The sequence below is a fragment of the Castor canadensis genome, chromosome X, assembly GCF_047511655.1.
Source record: "Castor canadensis chromosome X, mCasCan1.hap1v2, whole genome shotgun sequence".
Classification (NCBI taxonomy): Eukaryota; Metazoa; Chordata; class Mammalia; order Rodentia; family Castoridae; genus Castor; species Castor canadensis.
In genome coordinates, this window is record NC_133405.1 from 94,305,086 (window position 1) to 94,332,480 (window position 27,395).

Sequence of the window (27,395 nt, forward strand, 5' to 3'; positions counted from 1 at the left end):
CAACCATCTTTCAGATAATGGTGTTAGGCCACAGTAAGCTATTGAAAGTAGGCAGAGATCTCTTTCTTTTGGGACAGGGAAAGTTAGAAAATCCCACCCTCTATGTCTACAGTGACTGGAGAACAAAGGTCCAGGGCCTTAATGATCAGCTTCTTAGGGTGACAAGCTGGCTAGGTTTCCTTTTCCTTTTCATGAGAAATCAAGTACTACTCCCTGATTGAGAACTTAAAACTAACATCCCACACCCCCACCCTAAAGGACAGTATGGCAACACTGCAGGGTCCTCCCCCAGGATGTGGTGTTTATCTGGGAGTCCTGTTGACTACAGAAATGTTTCCAGGTTACTAGAAGTGACATAACAGTAGAGTGATGGAGAAATTGGTCATAAACTCCATCCTTTGGGGGGTAGGTAGAAGTGGGGGCCTGGGGGTGTCTACAAGCAGGAGGACTTCATGGGTAGAGGATTTGAAAGGAGGTGGGCCTGTCTGTGTGACTGGCTGGGATTGGTATTTCTGTTAGAGTACACATCAATGCATACCATTTGCATCCATTACTTTACATCTGTTTCTAAGAGGAACTATTGGAAGTGCTCAATGCATCTTCATGCATTCTTAAGCAGACAGACACAAATGGCCTCCCCTTTTGCCAATGGGATAACTCACAACTGACCAGCCACTTTAGAAAATGAAACATTATTTTTCACTAAATGACCACAGTGGTATAAAGTAATTACCACACACACACACACCTTATCGTCATCATCTTCATTGTTTAGATTATGTAACTGGGGCTCAGAATGCTTCAGTATGCTACACCAATGTACTAAGCAATTGGAGTGTTGATGCAAACCCAGGAGTCCCACATCTTAACCACCATGTTGTTCTGACATTCACTGATGACTGCCACACCCATAACTGCAGCTCCTTCTCTCTCCTTGGTGATGGTTCTATGTATGGAATCATTTCTCAGACAATTCTGTCTGAAGATTCTATAGACACTTCATACTCAGTGTGAGCACACTTGAATTTATGCTCTCCAACAAATAGCAAAAGAGCTTTTTCTCTAGTGTTTGTAGTTCTGTGAAAGACAGCACAATCTACCCACCTGCTCATGCCATCCCAGACTTCTCTGCAGCTCCCACCATTGCTCATGCATCCATCCAATCACCAGATCCTGCCAATTCATCTTCAACACTATCTTCTCTCCTTACCCATCTAGCTCTTAGCCTTTCACTGAGTACTCCTGGATTTGAACTCTCAGAGCCCACTGAACGGCCCTGTGACAGGCAGGCCTCCTCTCAGATTGTCACCATTGCAATGCTTATTGACTTACGTATGTTCGAGCAGTACATTTTGGTATACAAAAATTCTTTTAAGAAGGGGTCCTCCAACCTCTTTATTCTCCTGTTTAATTTCCCCCACCCCTTGGGTACTGGGAATTGAACCCAGGGCTTCATGTGTGCTAGGCAAGCACTCTACCACTTGAGCTATGTTCCCCCTCTTGTTTAGTTTTGTTTGGTCAGTCCTCCCTATGGGGAGGCATATTATGGCATATGCATGATACATACGAAAGACTATACATATGTCTTCAGAATATATATATATGTGTGTATATATATATATACATATATGTGCACTTCTCATAGCTCTTCATATATTATGTATAAGATATGGATAAAATTGTTAGTTTGCTATGGTTTGAGCGTGTCCCCTAAAGGCCCACCTGTTGGAAATTTCATTCCCAGTATGGCAGTGGCAAGAAGCAGGGGGCCTAGTGTGAAGTTAGTCAGTCACTGGGGACATGAATTCAGAAGATATTAGGTAGGCCTCATGAGACCCCCAGTTTCTCCTTGCTTTCCTGTCCTCTCCATGTGATCACTACCTCTCATATGCACTCCTACCACGATGCCATTCAACCATGAAGTGAGGCACCTACAGGCACCCTCCTGAGGATTAGGGCCAGGATGTCTGGAATTTCAGCTTCCAAACCTGAGACCTAAATAAACCTCTTTTATTCATTTTGGGCATTTGGTTACAACAATGGAAAACGGAAGAACACAATGTATACATACATATATGAATATACGTATACCTATATAACAAGTAATGTAATAAATCCATTAATTATTGAAAATATAGTTTCATTGGAATAAGTGTTAATGAGATTGAGGGAGTAGACATATTGCAGGCCTTTACCAGTCAAAGGATATTTGTTAACTTCAATAATCAAATATTCTAACCCTTCTTTGGTGTCTGGGGTTTTTTACTCCCATTTTTTTGACTGACATGGGATCAACTGTGTACCCCAGGCCAGTCTCAAACTCATGATCTTTCTTTTAAGCCTCCCAAACGCTGTGATTACAGACATGTGCCACTGTACCCAGCTTTAGTGGGGCTTTAGAATTCTTAAGCCTGGACCCAATTCACCATGATAACATTGGTGACTGGCTAGAGGGAGGGTTCTCTTTTGTAAAGTGGGAGGAAGAAGATTTGAAAAAGAGAAGTGGAAACGGGGAGCCCATATGTTTTCGAGCAGTGGATGAGTTTTAGGAAACAACACTTAGAGAGTCAGAAGATTTGGGAGTAGAATCCCTGAAGTCACTAGGGCTCAGAAAATCTGTGAAGGACTTTTTGCTTCTCCAAGTTTCCATGAGTGTGAGGAACCCAGTTTATAGACTGTTGCTTGCTCTACATGTCATGCCTCAGCCAAGCATGGAAGTGGTGAAGGTCCAGAGAACCCTGATGTTCCCACACATTGATGGAGGATCCCAGAATGGCCTGTTGGTGACTTTTTCTCAGAAGTAGGTGTGGACTTTATCACAAAATGTTGGGTTCCATCTTGCGTTCCCTCTAGTCAAAGAAACGTTTGAATATCCCTCTATATAGAGGGCTCACACAAGAGAACCAAAGAAGAGAATAGAAAGATTGGAGAACCCCTTCTCTAAAGCATTTTTTGTATACTAAAATGTTTGATAAGAAGTCATGGATTGGATAGACCTTAGGGAAATGGCTAGCTTCCCAATGAGTGTGCCAGTAACTCAGCCCAGAGAATCTCCTCCTTACATGCTAGGGAAAGGGTCCATTCATGTAAAGTGACGCTAATGTACGGAAAGTGAACATTTGAGCTCACAAATCCACTAATATTAAAGGAATTGCTTGAATATTGGGATTCTCAGAGGCTAGGAAGCCTGTATAGGTTAGAAGGATGGGTACTTTGAGGGATTCCCACCAAAGAAGCAAGCACACTTCCCTTATTCCTCCTTTCACCTGGTATCTTTACAGTTAGTCCCTACTACCCAGGGAATTGAATTCTTTTTTTTTTATTCATATGTGCATACAATGTTTGGGTCATTTCTCCCCCCTTCCCCCACCACCTCCCTTACCCGCCCCTGCCCCTTCCGTCTCCCCCCTCAACCCCTCGATATCCAGCAGAAACTATTTTGCCTTTATCTCTAATTTTGTTGAAGAGAGAGTATAAGCAATAATAGGAAGGAACAAGGGTTTTTGCTAGTTAAGATAAGGATAGCTATACAGGGACTTGACTTGCACTGATTTCCTGAGCATGTGTGTTACCTTCTAGGTTAATTCTTCTTGATTTAACCTTTTCTCTAGTTCCTGGTCCCCTTCTCCTGTTGGTCTCAGTTGCTTTAAGGTATCTGTTTTAGTTTCCCTGCATTAAGGGCAACAAATGCTATCTAGTTTTTCAGGTGTCTTACCTATCCTCATACCTCCCGTGTGTGCTCTCGCTTTTATCATGTGATCAAAGTCCAATCCCCTTGTTGTGTTTGCCATTGACCTAATGTCCGCATATGAGGGACAACATACGATTTTTGGTCTTTTGGGCCAGGCTAACCTCACTAAGCATGATGTTCTCCAATTCCATCCATTTACCAGCGAATGTTAACATTTCGTTCTTCTTCATGGCTGCATAAAATTCCATTGTGTATAAATACCACATTTTCTTGATCCATTCGTCGGTGGTAGGGCATCTGGGCTGTTTCCATAATTTGGCTATTGTGAATAGTGCTGAAATAAACATGGGTGTGCAGGTGCCTCTGGAGTAACCTGTGTCACAGTGTTTTGGGTATATCCCCAAGAGTGGTATTGCTGGATCAAATGGTAGATCAATGTTTAGATTTTTAAGTAGCCTCCAAATTTTTTTCCAGAGTGGTTGTATTAGTTTACATTCCCAACAACAGTATAAGAGGGTTCCTTTTTCCCTGCATCCTCGCCAACACCTATTGTTAGTGGTATTGCTAATGATGGCTATTGAAACTGGGGTGAGGTTGAATCTTAGTATGGGTTTAATTTGCATTTCCTTCATTGCTAGAGACGGTGAGAATTTTTTCATGTGTTTTTTTGGCCATTTGAATTTCTTCTTTTGAGAAAGTTCTGTTTAGTTCACTTGCCCATTTCTTTATTGATTCATTAATTTTGGGAGAATTTAGTTGTTTAAGTTCCCTATATATCCTGGTTATCAGTCCGTTGCCTGATGTGTAGCTGGCAAATATTTTCTCCCACTCTGTGGGTGTTCTCTTCAGTTTAGAGACCATTTCTTTTGTTGAGCAGATGCTTTTTAGTTTTATGAAGTCCCATTTATCTATGCTATCTCTTAGTTGCTGTGCAGCTGGGGTTCCACTGAGAAAGTTCTTACCTATACCTACTAATTCCAGAGTATTTCCTACTCTTTCCTGTATCAACTTTAGAGTTTGTGGTCTGATATTAAGATCCTTGATCCATTTTGAGTTAATATTGGTATAGGGTGATATACTTGGATCTAGTTTCAGTTTTTTGCAGACTGCTAACCAGTTTTTCCAGCAGTTTTTGTTGAAGAGGCTGTCTTTTCTCCATTGTATATTTTTAGCTCCTTTGTCAAAGACATGTTGGTTATAGTTGTGTGGCTTCATATCTGGGTCCTCTATTCTGTTCCACTGGTCTTCATGTCTGTTTTTGTGCCAGTACCATGCTGTTTTTATTGTTATTGCTTTGTAATATAGTTTGAAGTCAGGTATTGTGATACCTCCAGCATTGTTCTTTTGACTGAGTATTGCCTTGACTATTAGTGGCCTCTTGTGTTTCTATATAAATTTAACGGTACATTTTTCAATCTCTTTAATGAATGTCATTGGAATTTTGGTGGGAATTGCATTAAACATGTAGATTACTTTTGGGAGTATAGACATTTTTACTATGTTGATTCTGCCAATCCATGAGCATGGGAGATCTCTCTACTTTCTATAGTCTTCCTCAATCTCTTTCTTCAGAAGTGTATAGTTTTCCTTGTAGAGGTTGTTCACATCCTTTGTTAGGTTTACAACTAGGTATTTGATTTTTTTTGAGGCTATTGTAATTGGAATTGTTTTCATATATTCTTTCTTGGTTTGTTCATTATTAGTGTATAGAAATGCTAATGATTTTTCTATGTTGGTTTTATATCCTGCTACCTTGCTGTAGCTATTGATAGTGTCTAGGAGCTTCTGAGTAGAGTTTTTTTGGTCTTTAAGGTATAGGATCATGTCATCTGCAAATAGGGATATTTTGACAGTTTCTTTACCTATTTGTATTCCTTTTATTCCTTCTTCTTGCCTAATTGCTCTGGCTAGGAATTCCAGTACTATGTTGAATAGGAGTGGAGATAGTGGGCATCCTTGTCTAGTTCATGATTTTAGAGGGAATGGTTTCAGTTTTTCTCCGTTAAGTATAATGCTGGCTGTAGGTTTGTCATATATAGCTTTAATAATGTTGAGGTACTTTCCTTCTATTCCTAGTTTTCTTAGACCTTTTATCATGAAATGATGTTGGATCTTATCAAAGGTTTTTTCTGCATCTATTCAGATGATCAAGTGGTTTTTGTCATTGCTTCTGTTAATGTGGTTTATTATGTTTATTAATTTTTGTTTGTTGAACCACCCCTGCATTCCTGGGATGAAGCTTCCTTGGTCATGGTGAATGATCTTTTTGATGTGTTGTTGAACTCGGTTTGCCATTATTTTATTGAGGATTTTTGCATCAATGTTCATTAAGGAGATTGGCGTATAGTTCTCCTTTTTGGAGGTGTCTTTGCCTGGTTTGGGGATAAGTGTAACACTGGCTCCATAAAATGTGTTAGGCAGTTTTCCTTCCCTTTCTGTTTCATGGAACAGGTTAAGGAGGGTGGGTATCAGTTCTTCCTTAAAGGTCTGATAGAATTCCGCAGAGAATCCATCAGGTTCTGGACTTTTCTTTTTGGGGAGACTCTTGATTGCTGCTTCAATTTCATTTTGTGTTATAGATCTATTCAGGTGATTAATTTCCTCTTGGTTCAGTTTTGGATGGTCATATGTATCTAGACATCTGTCCGTTTCATTAAGATTTTCAAATTTATTTGAATATAGGTTCTCAAAGTAGTCTCTGATGATTTCCTGGACTTCTATGGTGTTTGTTGTTATCTCCCCTTTTGCATTCCTGATTCTACTAATTTGGGTTTTTTCTCTCCTCATTTTAGTCAGGTTTGCCAGGGGTCTGTTGATCTTATTTATTTTTTCAAAGAACCAACTTTTTGTTTCATTAATTCTTTGTATGGTTTTTTGTTTCTATTTCATTGATTTCAGCTCTTATTTTTATTATTTCTCTCCTATTTGTTTTGGGATTTGCTTGTTCTTGTTTTTCTTGGAGTTTGAGATGTATCATTAGGTGATTGATTTGGGATCTTTCAGTCTTTTTAATATATGCACTCATGGCTATAAACTTTCCGCTCAGGACTGCCTTTGCTGTGTCCCATAGGTTCCAGTAGGTTGTGTTTTCATTTTCATTGACTTCCAGGAACTTTTTAATTTCCTCCTTTACTTCATCAATGACCCATTGTTCATTAAGCAATGAGTTATTCAGTTTCCAGCTGTTTGCATGTTTTTTGTCTTTACTTTTGTTGTTGAGTTCTAGTTTTATTGCACTGTGATCAGATAAAATGCATGGTATAATTTTGATTTTCGTATATTTGCTGAGGCTTGCTTTGTGCCCTAGGATATGATCTATTTTGGAGACGGTTCTGTGGGCTGCTGAGAAGAATGTATATTGTGTAGAAGATGGATGAAATGTTCTGTAGACATCAACTACGTCCATTTGATATATTGTATATTTTAGATCTAGAATTTCTTTATTGATTTTTTGTTTGGATGACCTATCTATTGATGATAATGGGGTGTTAAAGTCTCCCACAACCACTGTGTTGGCGTTTATATATGCTTTTAGGTCCTTCAAGGTATGTCTGATTAAATTGGGTGCGCTGACATTGGGTGCATATAGGTTAATAATTGTTATTTCCTTTTGGTCTATTTCCCCTTTTATTAGTATGGAATGTCCTTCTTTATCTCATTTGATCAATGTAGGTTTGAAGTCTACTTTGTCAGAGATAAGTATTGCTACTTCTGCCTGTTTTCGGAGGCCATTGGCTTGGCAAATCTTCTTCTAGCCTTGCATCCTAAGTCTATGCTTATTTCTGTCGGTGAGATCGGTCTCCTGTAAGCAACAAATTGTTGGATCTTCCTTTTTAATCCATTTTGTCAAACGGTGTCTTTTGATGGGTGAATTAAGTCCGTTAACATTAAGTGTTAGTACTGATAGATATGTGGTGATTCCTGTCATTTAGTTGTCTTAGTTGTTGAAGGTTTCATTGTGTGTACCTAAGTTGAGGTTACTCTCTACTTTCTTGCTTTTTCTTTACCTGTAGCTTGGTGCTGCCTGCCCTTTCATGGTTATGTTGGGTTTTACTTTCTTTGTGCAGAATCCCTTGGAGAATCTTTTGTAGTGGTGGCTTTGTGGTCACATATTGTTTTAGTTTCTGCTTATCATGGAAGACTTTTATTGCTCCATCTATTTTGAATGATAGTTTTGTTGGATAGAATACCCTGGGGTTGAATTTATTTTCTTTCAGTGCCCGGAAGATCTAACCCCATGTTCTTCTTGCTTTTAATGTTTCTGTTGAGAATTCTGCTGTGATTTTGATGGGTTTACCTTTGTATGTTATTTGTTTTTTCTCTTTTACTGCCTTCAATATTCTTTCCCTAGTTTCTGTACTTGTTTTAATGATGATATGCCGTGGGGTAGTTCTATTTTGATCTGGTCTGTTTGGTATCCTAGAGGCCTCTTGTATCTGTCTGCGAATAGATATCTCTAGATTTGGGAAATTTTCTGTTATTATTTTGTTGAATGTATTACACATTGCCTTTGCTTGCACCTCTTCTCCCTCTTCAATGCCCATGATTCTTAGGTTTGGTCTTTTGATGGAGGCAGTGAGTTCTCGCATTGAGTTGTTTAACTAACAGTTCTTCAGTTTTTCCTTTAATTACCATCTCATCTTCAAGTTCTTAGATTCAGTCTCCTGTTTGTTCTATTCTGCTGGATTGGCCTTCCATTTTGTTTTGAAATTCTGTTTTGTTCTTTTTTCTGAGGTTTTCCATATCCTGAATTCCTTCCTCTTAATGTTGTCTATTTTTGCCAAGTTCATTTATCTCTTTATTAATCATGTTCTTTGTTTCACTTTGGTGTTTATACAGTGCTTCTATGGTTTCTTTTATTTCTTCCTGTGCTTTTTCAAATTCTCTATTTTTGTTGTCTTGGAATTTCTTGAGTGTCTCCTGTACATTTTGGTTGACCATATCCAGTATCATCTCTATAAAATTCTCATTGACTACCTGTAGTATTTCTTCTTTTAGATTGTTCTTGTGGGCTTCATTGGGTTCTTTGGCATAGTTTATCTTCATTTTTTTGGAGTCTGGACCTGAGTATCTGTTTTCTTCATTTCCCTCTGTTTCCTATACTAATGTTTTGCAGTGGGGAAACTGGTTTCCCTGTTTTTTTGTCTTCCCATCATTGCCTTTGGTGTTGTTATTGTCCCCGTAGTGTGTGCAATTAAGTATTATCTAGCTTGTAATAATAACAATGGTTATATTTAGAATGGAAGGGTGAAAGGAGATGGAAAGCAAAGAAGTTAAAGAAAAAGGGAAAAACAAATAAGCAAATAAGTAGAAAAAATACAAACAACAAGAAAAGTTTCAAAGATATAAACAGGGAGAGATAGTGTACTAATCAACTGTAAGCTCAACAGGCATTAGAGGCACAGACAGAGGATTTAAAATGAAAAATAAAAATTAAAATTAAAAATTAAAAACTTAAAAAAATATATTAAAATAATCTGCATGTTCAAATGCAATAGTTTCAGTTTTAATAATTTTGGTGTTCATCCCTCAGCCTCTAATCCTGGAGATGGTGCCTCAGATGTTGTTCTGTAGTTGTCTCATCAAAGGGGAAACATAAAACAGAATAAAACTGCACAAAACAAAACAAAAAACCCACAAAGTGTCCCAAGTTCAAATGCAATACAGTTTCAGTACATTTTTCAGCATGGAGGTGTAGTTCAGTTGTTTTCTCATCAAAGATAGGGAGAGAGAAAAAAAAGAGTCTGGAGACACATCTGTGAATGGCTATCTGCAGCTGTGGTTCGCCTGCCCGCTGCTGTCAGCCTGCTGTTGTTGGAGGCTTTATTTATGCAGATCTCAGGGGTGAGCTTAACACTCACCTAGCCCCTCAGGCTTTGTTTACTCAGAGTTCTCCTGGGCGCGATGCCACTGCTACAAGCTTTCCCCTTTCCAAGCACACTGGGGGAGGTGACACTGCACCCACGTTGTCAGGCCGGCGTGGTTATTTACAGTTCACATGGGAAGTGGGTCTTCCCCCCTCTCCTGTGGAGTTTTTCTCCCACTGCCACTTTTACAAGCTTTCCTGCTCCTGGTTACTGGGCATGTGCCGCTGCTCCAGCCTTCTCCAGCCAGGATGTGAGGGATTTCCCCTCCCCCCTCTTCAGTGCTCAGGGTGCCCCACCCTCTATTCTACATTTTTTTGTTGTTATTGCTTATTATTCAGTTTCTCTTTTTGCCCTGGGTGGGGGTCGGTCTTTCCAGGGGGCTATGCTGATCTGGCCCAGGGTTGTCTGTGGAAGTACTGCGTCCAGGTTAGTTCACCTTGTGGTCCGCATATTCCCAAGCCGTCTGGGCGCTGGCATCTGGTGGTGGCACGGGAGCCCTCCTGGTTTCTCCATTTAACGTGAAGTGGAGATGCTATGCGCAGGCTGGAGGTGTGGAGGAGTCAAAGTTTTGCGTCTTCTCGGTGGTTTTTCCTGTAAGGTGTATCTCCAGTGTCTCTCCAAGATTTTACTTTAGGAGACATGCTTTCTGCTTCCTCCCTTCAGCTGCCATCTTGGAATCCTCGGGAATTGAATTATTAAAGAGAATGACCACTGCTTTTTTTTTTAAAGACACCCTTTCTCTCCCACAGTTGTGTCTGGGTGTTAAACACTAATCTATTATGAATAAAAGAAATCTACATTCTGATATTTTGGTAAGCAACCAGACTACAACCCTCAAAGACATCAGGTCACAGGCTTTATTTTGTGCAAATTATATTCTAGCCTTCTTTCATGCAGTCTCAGAAGTCAGCAGTAAATGGAAAGATTGAGATCTATCAAGGAAACAAGGAAGGTTTTTCTCCCATTGGCTTGCTCTTTTCTCTCACATCACAACATGTCCATCATATCTTGCCCATTATTCAGTTTCTCAGCTGCCCAGTGCTTGTATCTGAACTCCAGCACAGGGTTCCCTGCAAGACCTCATTGCTAATGGTAATAGTTAAAGAAGGAAAACATTGGGGTTTGCAGGTCTAACATTGACAGATTGAACATACTCTTAACTATTGACACTCATTGGGATGTATAATCATTAAGAATGGAGACTGAAGGGATTCCAAGATGGCGGCCAGAGGGAGAAAGCAGAAAGCGAGCCTCCTATAGTGAAATCTTGGAGAGCCACTGGAGACACACTTTGCAGGCATAATCACTGAAAAGAGGCATAACTTTGACCCCTCCACACCTCCAGCCGGCGCAGAGCATCTCCACGTCACGTTAAACAGAGAAACCAGGAGGGTCCCCGGGCCGCCAGTCGCCGGCGCCCACACGGCTTGGGAAGACGTGGACCAGGTGAGCTTCACGGTACCGCGGTACTCCCACAGACAAGCCTGGGCCAGAGCAGCATAGCCCCCTGGACAGGCTGACATCCACGCGGGGAAAAAAAAAAAGAGAAACTGAGTAATAAGCAATAAGAGCAATAAAGACACACAGGAAAGAGGGTGGGGCGCACTGAGTGCCGAAGATTGGGGGAAGGGAACCCTTCCGGGGAATGTAAATAAACAAGCCGGCCTGGCAGGAGAGCCTCTGGCGGGAGCGGGGGCGCGCGCCCAGCAACCAGGAGCGGGAAAGCTTGTGAGAGTGGCGGAGGGAGGAAAACTCCACAGGAGAGGAGGGAAGACCCACTTCCCATGTGAACTGTAAACAAACATGGCAGCTGGCAGGAGCAGCAGCACCCCCCAGTAATCAGGAGCAGGAAAGCTTGTGAAAGTGGTGGTGGGAGGAAAACTGCACAGGAGAGGGGGGAAGACCCACCTCCCACATGAACTGTAAATAAACACGCAGGCCTGACAACACGGGTGCAGTGTCACTTTTCCCAGTGTGCTTGGAAAGGGGAAAGCCTGTAGCAGAGGCTCACGCACAGGAGAAATCTGAGCAAACAAAGCCTGCAGGGCCAGGTGAGTGCTAAGCTGACCCCTGAGATCTAAATAAATAATGCCTCCAGCAACAGCAGGCTGACAGCAGTGGGCAGGCAAGCCACAGCTGCAGATACCATTCTCACAACTGTCTCCAGACTCTTTTTTTTCTTTGTCTCCCTACCTTTGATGAGAGAACAACCAAATTACACCTGCAAGCTGAAAAACTTACGGAAACTGTATTGCATTTGAACTTGGGACACTTGGTGGGTTTTTTTTTTTTGTGCATGTGTGTGTAGTTTTGTACTACTTTATGCGTCCCCTTTGATGAGACAACTACAGAACAACATCTGAGGCACCATCTCCAGGATTGGAGACTGAGACAGACACCCAAATTATTAAGAGTGAAACTTCATTGCATTTGAACTTGGACGTTTTTTGGTTTTTTGGCTTTTTGGGTTTTTTTTAATTTTCTATTTTTTTCATTTTATTTTAATACATTTTTATATATAGATTTTTCTTTCAATTACTTATTTTTTATTTTTTATTCTTATCTTTATTTTTTTACTTTTGATTTTCAATCCTCTGTCTCTCTAATGTCTGTTCAGCTTACTCTCGATTAGTACACTAAAGCTCCCTGTTTATACCTTTGAAACCTTCTTGTCTGATACCTTGTTCTGTTTTCTCCTTCCAGTCTGTGTATTTGTTTTTCCCATTTCTTTAACTTCTTGCTTTCCATCTCAGCTCACCCTTCCATTCTAAATATTACCATTGTTATTATTACAAGCTAGAAAATACTTAATTGCACACAGTACAGGGACAGTAACAAAACCAAAGACAATGACGGGAAGACAGAAAAAACAGGGAAACCAGTTTCCCCACAGCAAAAAATTAGTACAGGAACCAGAGGGGAATGAAGAAAACAGGGACTCAGATCCAGACTCCAACAAAATGAATATAAACCATGCCAAAGGACCCAATGAAGCCCACAAGAATAATTTAAAAGAAGACATACCACAAGTACTCAATGAGAATTTTATACAGATGATACTGGATAGGGTCAACCAAAATGTACAGGAGACACTCAAGAAATTCCAAGACAACAAAAATAGAGAATTGGAAAAAGCAAAAGAAGAAATAAAGGAAACCATAGAAGCACTGTATAAACACCAAAGTGAAAGAGAAAACACAATGAACAAAGAGATATATGAACTCAGGACAAAAAAAGACAACATTACAGAGAAATCCAGCCAGGATATGGAAAACCTCAGAAAAAAGAACGAAACAGAACTGCAAAACAAAACAGAAGGCCAATCCAGCAGAATAGAACAAACAGAAGACAGAATCTCAGAACTTGAAGATGAAATGGTAAATAAAGGAAAAACTGAAGAACTATTAATTAAACAACCCAAGACCTGTGAAAAGAAAATGCAAGAACTCACCAACTCCATCAAAAGACCAAACTTGAGAATCATGGGCATCGAAGAAGGAGAAGTGGTGCAAGCGAAGGGTATGCGTAATATATTTAACAAAATAATAATGGAAAATTTCCCAAATCTAGAGAAAGATATTCCCATACAGATGCAAGAGGCCTCCAGGACACCAAATAGACCAGATCAAAATAGAACTACCCCACGACATATCATCATTAAAACAACAAGTTCAGAAACTAAGGAAAGAATATTGAGGCTGTAAGAGAGAAAAAACAAATAACATACAAAGGTAAACCCATCAAAATCAGAGCAGACCTCTCAACAAAAACATTAAAAGCAAGAAGAGTGTGGGGTGAGATCTTCCAGGCACTGAATGAAAATAACTTCAACCCTCGGATACTCTACCCAGCAAAACTATCATTAAAAATAGATGGAGCAACAAAAGTCTTCCATGATAAGCAGAAACTAAAACAATATGTGACCACAAAGCCACCACTACAAAGGATTCCTCAAGGGATTCTACACTTAGAAAGTGAAACCCAACTTAACCATGAAAAGGCAGGCAGCACCAAACCACAGGCAAAGAATAAGCAAGACAGTAGAGAGTAACCTCAACTTAGGTACACACAATCAAACCTTCAAACAACTAAGACAACCAAATGACAGGAATCACCACATACCTATCAGTACTAACACTTAATGTTAACGGACATAATTCACCCATCAAAAGGCACCGCTTGACGAAATGGATTAAAAAGGAAGATCCAACAATTTGTTGCTTACAGGAGACCCATCTCACAGACAGAAATAAGCATAGGCTTAGGATGCAAGGCTGGAAGATGATTTACCAAGCCAATGGCCCCTGAAATCAGGCAGGAATAACAATATTTATCTCTGACAAAGTAGACTTCAAACCTACATTGATCAAACGAGATAAAGAAGGACATTCCATACTAATAAAAGGGGAAACAGACCAAAAGGAAATAATAATTATCAACCTCTATGCACCCAGTGTCAATGCACCCAATTTCATCAAACATACCCTGAAAGACCTAAAAGCATATATAATGCCAACACAGTGGTTGTGGGAGACTTTAACACCCCATTATCATCAATAGAATTGTCATCCAAACAAAAAATCAATAAAGAAATCCAAGATCTAAAATATGCAATAAATCAAATGGACCTACTTGATGTCTACAGAACATTTCATCCAACTTCTACACAATATACATTCTTCTCAGCAGCCCACGGAACCTTCTCCAAAATAGATCATATCCTAGGGCACAAAGCAAGTCTCAACAAATATAAGAAAATAGAAATTATACCGTGCATACTATCTGATCACAATGCAGTAAAAGTAGAACTCAACAACAAAAGTAAAGACAAAAAACATGCAAACAGCTGGAAACTAAATAACTCATTACTTAATGAAGAATGGATCATTGATGAAATAAAAGAGGAAATTAAAAAGTTCCTGGAAGTCAATGAAAATGAAAACACAACATACTGGAACCTATGGGACACAGCTAAGGCAGTCCTGAGAGGAAAGTTTATAGCCATGAGTGCATATATTAAAAAGACTGAAAGATCACAAATCAATCACCTAATAATACATCTCAAACTCCTAGAAAAACAAGAACAAGCAAATCCCAAAACAAATAGGAGAGAAATAATAAAAATAAGAGCTGAAATCAATGAAATAGAAACCAAAAAAACCATACAAAGAATTAATGAAACAAAAAGTTGGTTCTTTGAAAAAATAAACAAGACCTACAGACCCCTGGCAAACCTGACTAAAATGAGGAGAGAAAAAACCCAAATTAGTAGAATCAGCAATGCAAAAGGGGAGATAACAACAAACACCATGGAAGTCCAGGAAATCATCAGAGACTACTTTGAGAACCTATATTCAAATAAATTTGAAAATCTTAAAGAAATGGACAGATTTCTAGATACATATGACCAAGAGGAAAAACTGAACCAAGAGGAAATTAATCACCTGAATAGATCTATAACACAAAATGAAATTGAAGCAGCAATCAAGAGTCTCCCCAAAAAGAAAAGTCCAGAACCTGATGGATTCTCTGCGGAATTCTATCAGACCTTTAAGGAAGAACTGATACCAACTCTCCTTAAACTGTTCCACAAAATAGAAAGGGAAGGAAAATTGCCAAACACATTTTATGAAGCCAGTATTACACTTATCCCAAAATCAGGCAAAGACACCTCCAAAAAGGAGAACTATAGGCCAATCTCCTTAATGAACATGGACACAAAAATCCTCAACAAAATAATGGCAAACCGAATTCAACAACACATCAAAAAGATTATTCACCACGACCAAGTAGGCTTCATCCCAGGGTTGCAGGGGTGGTTCAACATACGAAAATCAATCAACGTAATAAATCACATTAACAGAAGCAAAGACAAAAACCACTTGATCATCTCAATAGATGCAGAGAAAGCATTTGAAAAGATCCAACACCATTTCATGATAAAAGCTCTAAGAAAACTAAGAATAGAAGGAAAGTACCTCAACATTATAAAAACTATATATGACAAACCTACAGCCAGCATTATACTTAACGGAGGAAACCTGAAACCATTCCCTCGAAAATCAGGAACCAGACAAGGATGCCCATAATCTCCACTCCTATTCAACATAGTACTGGAATTCCTAGCCAGAGCAATTAGGCAAGAAGAAGGAATAAAAGGAATACAAATAGGTAAAGAAACTGTCAAAATATCCCTATTTGCAGACGACATGATCCTATACCTTAACGACCCAAAAAACTCTACTCAGAAGCTTCTAGACATCATCAATAGCTATAGCAAGGTAGCAGGATATAAAATCAACATAGAAAAATCATTAGCATTTCTACACACTAACAATGAGCAAATTGAAAAAGAATGTATGAAAACAATTCCATTTGCAATAGCCTCAAAAAAAATCAAATACCTAGGTGTAAACCTAACAAAAGATGTGAAAGACCTCTACAAGGAAAACTATACACTTCTGAAGAAAGAGATTGAGAAAGACTATAGAAAGTGGAGAGATCTCCCATGCTCATGGATTGGTAGAATCAACATAGTAAAAATGTCTATACTCCCAAAAGTAATCTACATGTTTATTGCAATTCCCACCAAAATTCCAATGGCATTCATTAAAGAGATTGAAAAATCTACTGTTAAATTTATATGGAAACACAGGAAGCCACGAATAGCCAAGGCAATACTCAGTCAAAAGAACAATGCAGGAGGTATCACAATACCTGACTTCAAACTATATCACACAGCAATAACAAGAAAAACAGCATGGTACTGGCACAAAAACAGACATGAAGACCAGTGGAACAGAATAGAGGACCCAGATATGAAGCCACACAACTATAACCAACTTGTCTTTGACAAAGGAGCTAAAAATATACGATGGAGAAATAGCAGCCTCTTCAACAAAAACTGCTGGGAAAACTGGTTAGCAGTCTGCAAAAAACTGAAACTAGATCCATGTATATCACCCTATACCAATATTAACTCAAAATGGATCAAGGATCTTAATATCAGACCACAAACTCTAAAGTTGATACAGGAAAGAGTAGGAAATACTCTGGAATTAGTAGGTATAGGTAAGAACTTTCTCAACGAAACCCCAGCAGCACAGTGACTAAGAGATAGCATAGACAAATGGGACCTCATAAAACTAAAAAGCTTCTGTTCATCAAAAGAAATGGTCTCTAAACTGAAGAGAACACCCACAGAGTGGGAGAAAATATTTGCCAGCTATACATCAAACAAAGGACTGATAACCAGAATATATAGGGAACTTAAAAAACTAAATTCTCCCCAAATTAATGAACCAATAAAGAAATGGGCAAGTGAACTAAACAGAACTTTCTCAAAAGAAGAAATTCAAATGGCCAAAAAACACATGAAAAAATGCTCACCATTTTTAGCAATAAAGGAAATCCAAATCAAAACCACACTAAGATTCCACCTCACCCCTGTTACAATAGCCATCATCAGCAACACCACCAACAACAGGTGTTGGCGAGGATGCGGGGAAAAAGGAACCCTCTTACACTGTTGGTGGGAATGTAAACTAGTACAACCACTCTGGAAAAAAATTTGGAGGCTACTTAAAAAGCTAGACATTGATCTACCATTTGATCCAGTAATACCACTCTTGGGGATGTACCCAAAACACCGTGACACAGGTTACTCCAAAGGCACCTGCACACCCATGTTTACTGCGGCACTATTCACAATAGCCAAGTTATGGAAACAGCCAAGATGCCCCACCACTGACGAATGGATTAAGAAAATGTGGTATCTATACACAATGGAATTTTATGCAGCCATAAAGAAGAATGAAATATTATCATTCGCTAGTAAATGGATAGAATTGGAGAACATCATTCTGAGTGAGGTTAGCCTGGCCCAAAAGACCAAAAATCGTATGTTCTCCCTCATATGTGGACATTAGATCAAGGGCAAACACAACAAGGAGATTGGACTTTGAGCACATGATAAAAGCTTTAGCACACAACGGAGGGGTGAAGATAGGTAAGACACCTGAAAAATTAGTTAGCATTTGTTGCCCTTAATGCAGAGAAACTAAAGCAGATATCTTAAAAGCAACTGAGGCCAATAGGAAAAGGGGACCAGGAACTAGAGAAAAGGTGAGATCAAAAAGAATTAACCTAGAAGGTAACATACACGCACAGGAAATTACTGTGAGTCAACTCCCTGTATAGCTATCCTTATCTCAACCAGCAAAAACCCTTGTTCCTTCCTATTATTGTTTATACTCTCTCTACAACAAAATTAGAAATAAGGGCAAAATAGTGTCTGCTGGGTATTGAGGGGGTAAGGGGGAGAGGGAGGGGGCGGAGTGGGTGGTAAGGGAGGGGGTGGGGGCAGGGTGGAGAAAAGACCCAAGCCTTGTATGCACATATGAATAATAAAAAAAAAGAAGTAGCGTGTTTGCCTAGCATGCACAAAGTCCTGAGTTCAATCCTCAGTATTGCCCCCCACCAAAAAAAGCCTGCATTGAAAAACTGAGGCTTCTTTTTATTGTGCAAATTGTGCAAATACTTTTGTGCCAGCAATGTGACCATAAAGTTATTGACGAATCTTGCCTTAGTCCTTCTATCTGTCCTTCCCTGCGTCTATGAATGCATGACAAAATGGCCACATCCATGGATCTGAGAAATGTTTAGAGAGCTTCCACAGGCAAGGAATTAAAGCAAATCCACTAAAAGCATCAGTACTAATCTGTGAGGCAGAACAAGGGTTCCGCTCACTTCAAAGCTTTGTTTCTCTATTGCCTCTTCTGGGCTGAGTCGCCTCCTTTCCTCCTTTGCACCTTCTTTGACATGTTTATCACAAGCTCATAAACAAAACTATTCAACCATGTTTTGAAGCATTTTTCTGGCTGCTGAAGCAGTGGAAATCTCTGCACAGACAAGAGCAAAACATTACAAAATATCCAAATAACCTAAGTACTACATATCCACTGACTGGTACTTTCCAATGTGTGCATTCCAGAGCAGAAAGAGCAATTTCTACATGCTTAAGACAAATTTTCATATTTTGATGTAATCTTCCCCTGTGTTGTAAAACTGTCTCAGATCACTTTCCCATTATTTATCTGTAGGTATTTATTCAATGTTCATTTTCTTGCATTTTGCTTTCTCTGGATATGTGACTGACAATAGGATACAGAATCCTTTAGACAAAGCCAGGAGATTATGCAGAATGTGAAAAAATGAAGTTCCCCAATTTCCTCTCATATAGATTTTCTGAGTGCCCTCAGGTAAATGGACATCAAGAATGCCAGAAAAATGATTGGATCTCACAAACATAACCCAACAGTCTGATAAAAGGGAGCCTGAGGTTATAATGTTAATGCATACATGAATGCCTTAGTCTTTATTTCCACTTATGAAAGTCTGGATGGTCCAGTTATTCTCTGTGGAAGTCTTAATCAGAATATCTGAACATACAAGTCACACCCTGAAGTCTCTCCATTTTGATTCTCAGGTAAATCCCCATCAAGACACTTCTGTGTATAAGAGGCAAGAGAGACAGTGGCATCTCCCATGAAAGCCCTCCATGGAGGTTCCTTGCACAATTATTTGATCTGATGCGTCCCTAGGGAGATGTGTGCTTGCTGGGATAAGTTGAGAAGAAAAAGAGGGTGATCAAAGAAAGATGTTCAACCTTTGAGACACACACAGCTAAAGTTGACAAGAAGCAATTTTAATTAAAATACTATCTTATGGCAAAAAAGAATGATACACAATTTCTACTTGTTAAATAAGACTTAATTCACATATTTTTTAAGCTGTATGTACATAAAGAGTCACTGTGCTTTGTGTATAAAGTCCATTACATACATTTGAAAGGATGACATGGCACCTTCAGGTCTTAATGCCAATATTAAACTTGTAAAGGAAAATTCAAAAGTAGGAAAACACACATTCAGTTTTCCAAATATCCTTTGGGAATCATGATCAAATATTTTCATATCACTTATGTTCTGTGTGTATGATTTTCATGTACTACTGGATTTAATCATCCCAACAGCCTCTGAGGTAGACCTTATTTTTATTCCTCCCTTGCAACAGAAAATACACCAGGAACTCAAGGGGATCATGAATCCTAGGTCTTGATTTTGAAGACTCTGTTCAGAAAGACTCTGTTCATACTGACTCAATCTCTGAACCACCTATATCCATCACAAGGTGAAGAGGAGGTACAGTGTTGGGTTTGGGATCTGAGGCAATCTTATTTTTCCTAAGAACAAGATTTGCCAGCATCCCAACAGTCATACATCAGATCTTCCTGTACTTGGGCTATTCCTTTTAAAGGTTTACATGAAGAATGGCCAGTCCACTTTCCAAACAGCACAGTCATCAATTAGTGCATTCATTCCCCCAATAATTATCTATAAGTGTTTTCCTTTCTATGACTGAACAGCTCCAACCACACCCCACAATGCTGTGGCCCTGTCTTATGAATGGGAGGTGGCAAGAGGTAAGCATATCATTTTGTCCAAACTCTTATCCCAAATTGGCACATATATTTGCTTTGACATCACCCCAGGGGCCTTATGGCCTCTGTACAACATGAGAATTTTTTGTGGCATGCATCAACAAATTGGTGGGGAGAAGGCTCAGTTGGATCTGTGTCTCCCCTTCCCACATCCTTCTTGCCACTAGAGTGTTCAAGCCCTAACTTGTAACCAGTACCAGTAAGTAGAAAATTCTTTTTTTTTGCTTTTGGTGGTACTGGAGTTTGAACTCAGGGTCTCATGCTTGTTAGGCAGGCACTCTACCACTTGAACCACTCTATCAACAAAAGTTAAATAATCACTTAATGTTTAAGAAACTAATGCTCCTTCTGACTTTTGCTATCCACAGCATGTGTGAGAAATAGATATAGTACACATGCAAAATTCTTCCACTCAGTTAGTGAGTCAGTGAGTGAGGAAAGAGCAATCAAGAGTAGGTTGTTGTACATACAGTTTAATAAATCTCCTCGGCCCCCACTCATTCCCACGTGAGAATCCAATAACTAGAAAACTGAAGCGAGAAGGATGGAACTGGCGATCACCATGTTAACAAAATAAGGCAGATCCAGGAAGAAAGATATTATATGTTTTCTCTCATATATGGAATCTAGATTTAAAGAAAGATATTCCAATAGATGGAAGACCATTAGAGAAGAAAAAGGTGACCAGGGAGAGCATGAGAAGGGATAAGAGAGGCAAATAGAAGGAGTGAATATGGTCAAAATACATTATTTACATGTATGGAAATGTCACAAGGAAGCTTATTACTTTATACAATTAATAATCACTAAAAAACACAAAAATGTGAAGAGGTAATATAAGACTGAGGGGGGGTTACAGGTAATTTCCTGAGGCAACTGTTGCCTCCAGTCTAAAACAGGGTATAATATTGCAGAAGGAAGAACACAGCCAAAGGGGCCAGGTTGACTTCCAACTCCACCTGCTTGGTTGGCACTTCATGTGTCACTCCTCTAGTTCTGAAGATCCCTAGGTTAGAGCTTCCCGCCCTTTCACATCCCATCAGCAGTTCTTCGACCCTGACCTCCAGGTGCCAATTGTAGAAAGTTCAAAGTTCCACACTGCATATCCAAGACAATAATCAGGAAGTTGGATGGAGATCATGGAAAGGTTCTGTGTCTCTGTGTGTGTTCATGTGTGTGCATAGATGCCAGTATGTATGCACACATCTTAGATAGAGATATGTGTTAACTGAACCTAAAAATATGTCCCTAGCCATAACACCTTGATTATACCTGAGATTATCTGAACTTAAAAATAAAATGGAAATAAAATAACCAGAGCAAAAAAGGCTGGAAGCGTGGCTCAAGCAGTAGAGCACCTACCTAGCAAGTACACAAATCCCTGAGTTCAAACCACATTACTGCCAAAAAAAATTATCCAGAAATGATGAGGAATTGCTTAACATCAGAATGTTCTAGGAATAAGATTAAATTAGAGCAGTCATTGCCCATTTGTGAAAGAAGAGGATATCTTCCAGAGGTAGGGGTTTCCCAAAGAGGGTTCTGAATTTGAAAAGGCCAAACAAGGAATCAAGGAGGAAGACTGGGGACACTGTTGGCTCTCTGGTTCATTTGGGTGCCATGGTAGGGCCAGCAGTCAGACCAGCCAGACAGGAATTGCCCCTCCCCATAAAAAGAAGAGTCCTCTGCCCACAGCATGAGGTTTATAGGCTGGTTCTGGCATCCCAGGCTCAGGGAGTCCAGGAACCATTCTTGGTTAACTGATATGCTTCATGTGGTGAGCATGAACAGAGTCTCACACCTGCTACATTGAAAGAAGATACCAATGTGTCAGTGCATATTTTGTATTTTGAATTTCCATGGTATAATTATTTAAATTTGCTCAAATCTTTCTTTGCAGAGCTAAATGATAGATGACTCCAGTTTGGTGACGGCATTTTTCAGCTTTACTTAGACATGGTGTGCAAAACCTGACATCCTGAGATACACAGATAGGTAGATAGATAGACAGACAGACAGGTAGAAAAATAGTGAAACAATTACCAAAATCAACCTCATTACCTAACAATCACATCAATCATTACATTGGCATATGTGTGTGAAGAGGGTTCTTAAGACCTACTCTTTTAATATACCCCATGTATATAATACATTTCCCCCTTTTTATCATCCTACATTAATTTTACAAATGGGCTTCATTATGACATTCTAATATAAGTATTTAATGTATTTTCATCATAGTCCCCTCCAATCTACTTGTTAACTGTACTCACTATGCTATACATTGAATCGCGATGAAATATATTCATTGCATTACTGAAGGTTTGTGCACTTGACCAACATGTCCCCATTTCTTTCCTCCCCCCACTGACCATGGGAAACCATTGTTCTAGGAAAAATATGAGCACTTCAGTGTGGGGAGTGCATTAAAGCCTATGAGAACTGGACACAAGCAAGGCGACATGCAGTTATTGCCCTTACCTGTAGGCCGAGATAGGCACAGCCTCCAGCCACGAAACAGGGAAAGGCAGAACAGCTGTGTCTCCTAAGTTGTGTTCAGAGAAGCAAGAACACAGGTTTCTCCTGTTGCGATGTCACACCCCTCCCCATGGCTCCACCCTGTTTGCTGCTATAAAAGACCCCTGAAGGAGGAAGAGGGGATTTTGCCTTTGGGGGCTTTACTTTGGGCTTTTGGACTTTTGGACTTTTGGACTTTTTTGCTTGGCTTTTGGCTTTTTGGCCTGGGGGCTTTTTGCCTTTGAATATTGGGAAGAAGCTTTTCCTTTGGGCTTTTTGGTGTGGGAACTTTTGGAAGGGAACTGAAGGGAAAAGAATTGCTGAAGGGAAAGTGCTAAAGAGGGGTTGGTAGAAAGTCTGCACTGAGAACTTTAACATAGGCTTCAGAAAGCAAAGCTGAGAAAGAACTTCATACATAGGCCTTAGGAAAGCTAAAGCTAAAGAGAAGCCAAAAAGAACAAGGGACAGTACACAGTGCAAGTCTAAGGACTGAGACCTTAAGAGTTATGTATATGCAGTTTTTAGGCATGGCTGCTGGTTTGCAAGTTTGAGCACAGAGGCTTTGAGAAAGCTAAAGAGAGATGGGACAGTGCAAGCCCAGGGGCAAAAGACTTTAAGAGCAATTAAGGTAAAGATAAGCTAAGAGAGAACATGGGACAGTGCGAGCCTAAGGAAAGAGGTTTTAAGCAAGGTTTTACAGAACTGCAAGGAGGAAGTCCTTAAAGAATCAAGATAGAGAAAAGAAGCAATGAGGGTTGGGCATTTCCAGCCAAGTGTACAACACACCTGATCCCAACTTTCTGTCTGTCTATCCTGTATCTTTTCTAAAATCTCCAGTATCCCCCAGTTAAGCCCAGTTAGGTCCAGTAATAACCAAGGAACAAGAGAGAAAACCTCGCCCCAGCAACGGAGGGGCATGAAAAACAGTGCCCCCTTCACTTCAGTTTTATACAGTATTTTTAGTGTACCTTTGTTTTGACTGCAACTCATCTCATATCCTAATGTCGGCACCAACATCCTTTGAGTTTTTCCCATTTTGGCTTTCAGATTTTCAGATTAAGGATGCTTAGCCTGTATTTGTGAAGTACGTTGAAAATGAAGCTACTAAATAATGAAATAATCAAACCTAAAAAGAAACAACAAAGAATCAAAGCAATCAATATCTCAAAGAGACATTCTGCCCTTCCGTGTTCACTATAGCATTATTCACAACAGCACTCATATGGAGCACTACTATGTGTCCATGTATTGATGGTTGGATACAAAATTGTAGAGATTATTGTGTACACATACACACATTGACAAAGGACTATTGTTCAGCCATAAAAAAAGGAAATCTCGATGTTTGGGACACATAAAAATGCACTTTGAGGATATCATGTGAAGTGAAAAAATACCTAACAGAGAAAAAAATACTGCATGATCTCACTTATATACAGAATCCCAACAGAGTCATAATATTTTCAGGATGATAAAGTAGATTGTTCTCTGTAGTCATATGCATTTTGATGTACTTAGTAGAACTGCATTTCAATAGAAATCACTAACAATTATTCCATGAGATTTGACCAAGGGATGCCACACAGGATCTCATGAGGGAGCTTGGGAGTTAAAGTGACATTTCAAGGTTTGTCTCCAAAATCAAGAGAATAGGAAGCAAGGAAAGGATTGCCATCCGTGTAGCTCATAGGATTTGGATTGAACTAGATCATGGGAGGGAGATTGTGCTTGTATTTGTGAGGACAGGGGTGGGGAATGTGCTTGGGAAAAACTGAGGTGTGCCACTTGCATCCTGTCTGCCCAGCAGGATGTACCATTTTCTACTTTTTTGACTTGTTTGAACTCAGTCAATCATTCAAAAATGCACAATAGTTTTACTACTACCCTAATGTGCAGTGTAAAAATGGATAAAACAAAGCTTAAAGACCAAGCAAATTTGAACAAGATTGAAGAGGCTAGAAGTTTTTGAGATGGGATAGGAGCGCACACACTCTGGCTTCAGTCTCCATTCTTTTTTTTTTTTTTTACTTTATTTTTTATTTTTTATTTATTTTTTATTATTCATATGTGCATACAAGGCTTGGGTCATTTCTCCCCCCTGCCCCCACACCCTCCCTTACCACCCACTCCGCCCCCTCCCTCTCCCCCTTACCCCCTCAATACCCAGCAGAAACTATTTTGCCCTTATTTCTAATTTTGTTGTAGAGAGAGTATAAGCAATAATAGGAAGGAACAAGGGTTTTTGCTGGTTGAGATAAGGATAGCTATACAGGGAGTTGACTCACATTAATTTCCTGTGCGTGTATATTACCTTCTAGGTTAATTCTTTTTGATCTCACCTTTTCTCTAGTTCCTGGTCCCCTTTTCCTATTGGCCTCAGTTGCTTTTAAGGTATCTGCTTTAGTTTCTCTGCATTAAGGGCAACAAATGCTAACTAATTTTTTAGGTGTCTTACCTATCCTCACCCCTCCCTTGTGTGCTAAAGCTTTTATCATGTGCTCAAAGTCCAATCCCCTTGTTGTGTTTGCCCTTGATCTAATGTCCACATATGAGGGAGAACATACGATTTTTGGTCTTTTGGGCCAGGCTAACCTCATTCAGAATGATGTCCTCCAATTCCATCCATTTACCAGCGAATGATAACATTTCGTTCTTCTTCATGGCTGCATAAAATTCCATTGTGTATAGATACCACATTTTCTTAATCCATTCGTCAGTGGTGGGGCATCTTGGCTGTTTCCATAACTTGGCTATTGTGAATAGTGCCGCAGTAAACATGGGTGTGCAGGTGCCTCTGGAGTAACCTGTGTCACAGTCTTCCCAAAAGCAACATTAATGTGACTTAATCCAAGAAGAGTCATGATTCATACATCCTTTGGTGCTAGTCAACCTACTACAATGCCCACAGGTGTCAATACACAATATTTATGCAACTAGATTCATATATTTTTATTGGGATATGTTTATTGTACAGGGGGAATTCATTGTGACAACTCCAAATTGGCTTATATTGCACATTGATTAGGTTGTCCCCACCATATCTCTCCCTCTACCCTCTCCCTGTCCCACTTCAAGCAATTGCAAGAGGTTTCATTGTTCTAGTTCATATAGGTATAAGATTCATGTTCTTTTAAATGTCCATGAAAGCCATAGGTGGAGCCAAATAAAGGCGTGTTTAAGAGTTATCAGCAATGGCTAGCAAGTGTATGGACTATATGCCAAAAAGTAATCCAAAAGGAAATCAGAAAAATTAGATTCTTTGCCCTGAACACAAAAATCTAGGACTTCCCTTGTTATAAGCTATTTTTCCAGAGAAAGTGTGCCTAGCTAATGGGAATGTGATCAAGTTAGTAGTCACTGGACTTTTATTTCCTTGGCAGTACTCACAGATATCTAGCGGTCCAACCAAACAGGATCAGAAATGCCTTCTTTCTTTTGCCATATGCCTTAATAAGATTTCTCTGGCAGCCTGACCAACATAAATGGCTTTGCAAGAGCTGGAAAAAGCATACACACATGCACACTAACTCTGGGACTTATTTTAACAGTATTCTCTAAATTTTAAAATATTGCCAGTAATCATTTGTAAGAAAGGCTGTGTAATACAGACCAACTAGAACAAGTTTCATCTTTTGCCATGTGCCTTAAAGATGACTTCTACACCTATTTAAACATGATGTGAACAGATTTGTACATGTGTCCATGGGAAGTTTGCATGCTAATAATTGCTCCCTGAAATATTAATATTCAAAATTTTTAAAAAATTGCAAATCACCATTTCACCAAGCTATGGGACCATAGCTCTCCTTTTAAGTGTATTTTCATAATGACAATATTACTTTCAGTGTAAAATATGAGTCCTGGAGGAAGAAAAAGATGAAAATGTGGAGGAAGAAAAGACCTCAGTGTACAAGATGAAGAGATCATCAAGCATCTTGCATCCAGTTGGGCCTGTTACTGTGGGTGTCTTAACATTACAGGAATTTGTTCACATTAATTTACTTTCAAATGTTGAGCTAGAATATATCCCATTATATAAATGTCTTCCATTTTGCTAGTGGATGATATGCCCATCTAATTAAGAAAACATAGATCCTGGAGAATTCTATCCCATCAGTGCCTTTATATGTATGCTCATCTGCTTCCCAGGAATATATCCTATAACTTTCATCTCATGCTTTTAAACAGTTGGCACCAACCCATCTGAACATAGATTAAAAAAGCTTGCAAAATCCTTGTGGCCAGCTATTTGGAGTAGCCACTCTGTGGGAAGAGCAACATTACTAAGAAAACACACATGACAGTGTTGAAAAAGTTTTAGACTTAGTTATGTTTGGATATATGGATGTGTTCTTTATGTGTATTAGATATAAGGTGATATATAATAATGCATACACATTTGAAACTTGGTTTCTTTAGAACATTGTTGTTTGACCTTCATACTAATTGTGTTAAAAGTGTAAACCACCTCTATGCAGTGCCATGTCAACAAATCTTCTAGTTCAGTAAAGCCTAGTTACATATTGATATTAACCCCATTTTATAATGACAAAACTGAGACTTTAGAGATTGTGTCTTACTTAGGAGCTCTTGATAATTCAAGAAACTGGCAAATGGATAGCTGGTTTAACACAATTTTTAAATGGGTTTTACAAAGTGAAAAATATCTAAAGTTTTTTGTAGAAAAATCTATAGCTAAATAACCTACCATAAACAAATTATTTCTTCCAGATATTTTTTATTATAAATTTTTATTAGGATATATTCATTATACCGGGGGGGGGTTAGAAGTGATAATTCTGATCAGACTTATATTGTA

The 27,395-nt window shown here is 39.3% G+C and overlaps 1 long non-coding RNA gene across 1 annotated transcript in view; it reads right to left on the reverse strand.

The window, feature by feature from the left end:
* Positions 1-27,274, reverse strand: part of LOC141419598 (uncharacterized) — a 47,450-nt gene extending 20,176 nt beyond the window's left edge. The window contains exons 1-2 of the long non-coding RNA XR_012444237.1: positions 25,169-27,274; positions 23,545-23,702 (exon numbers count right to left, since the gene is read on the reverse strand). This is a non-coding gene — a long non-coding RNA (uncharacterized lncRNA). The remainder of the gene's footprint in view (positions 1-23,544; positions 23,703-25,168) is intronic.
* Between the last annotated feature and the right edge of the window lie 121 nt (positions 27,275-27,395).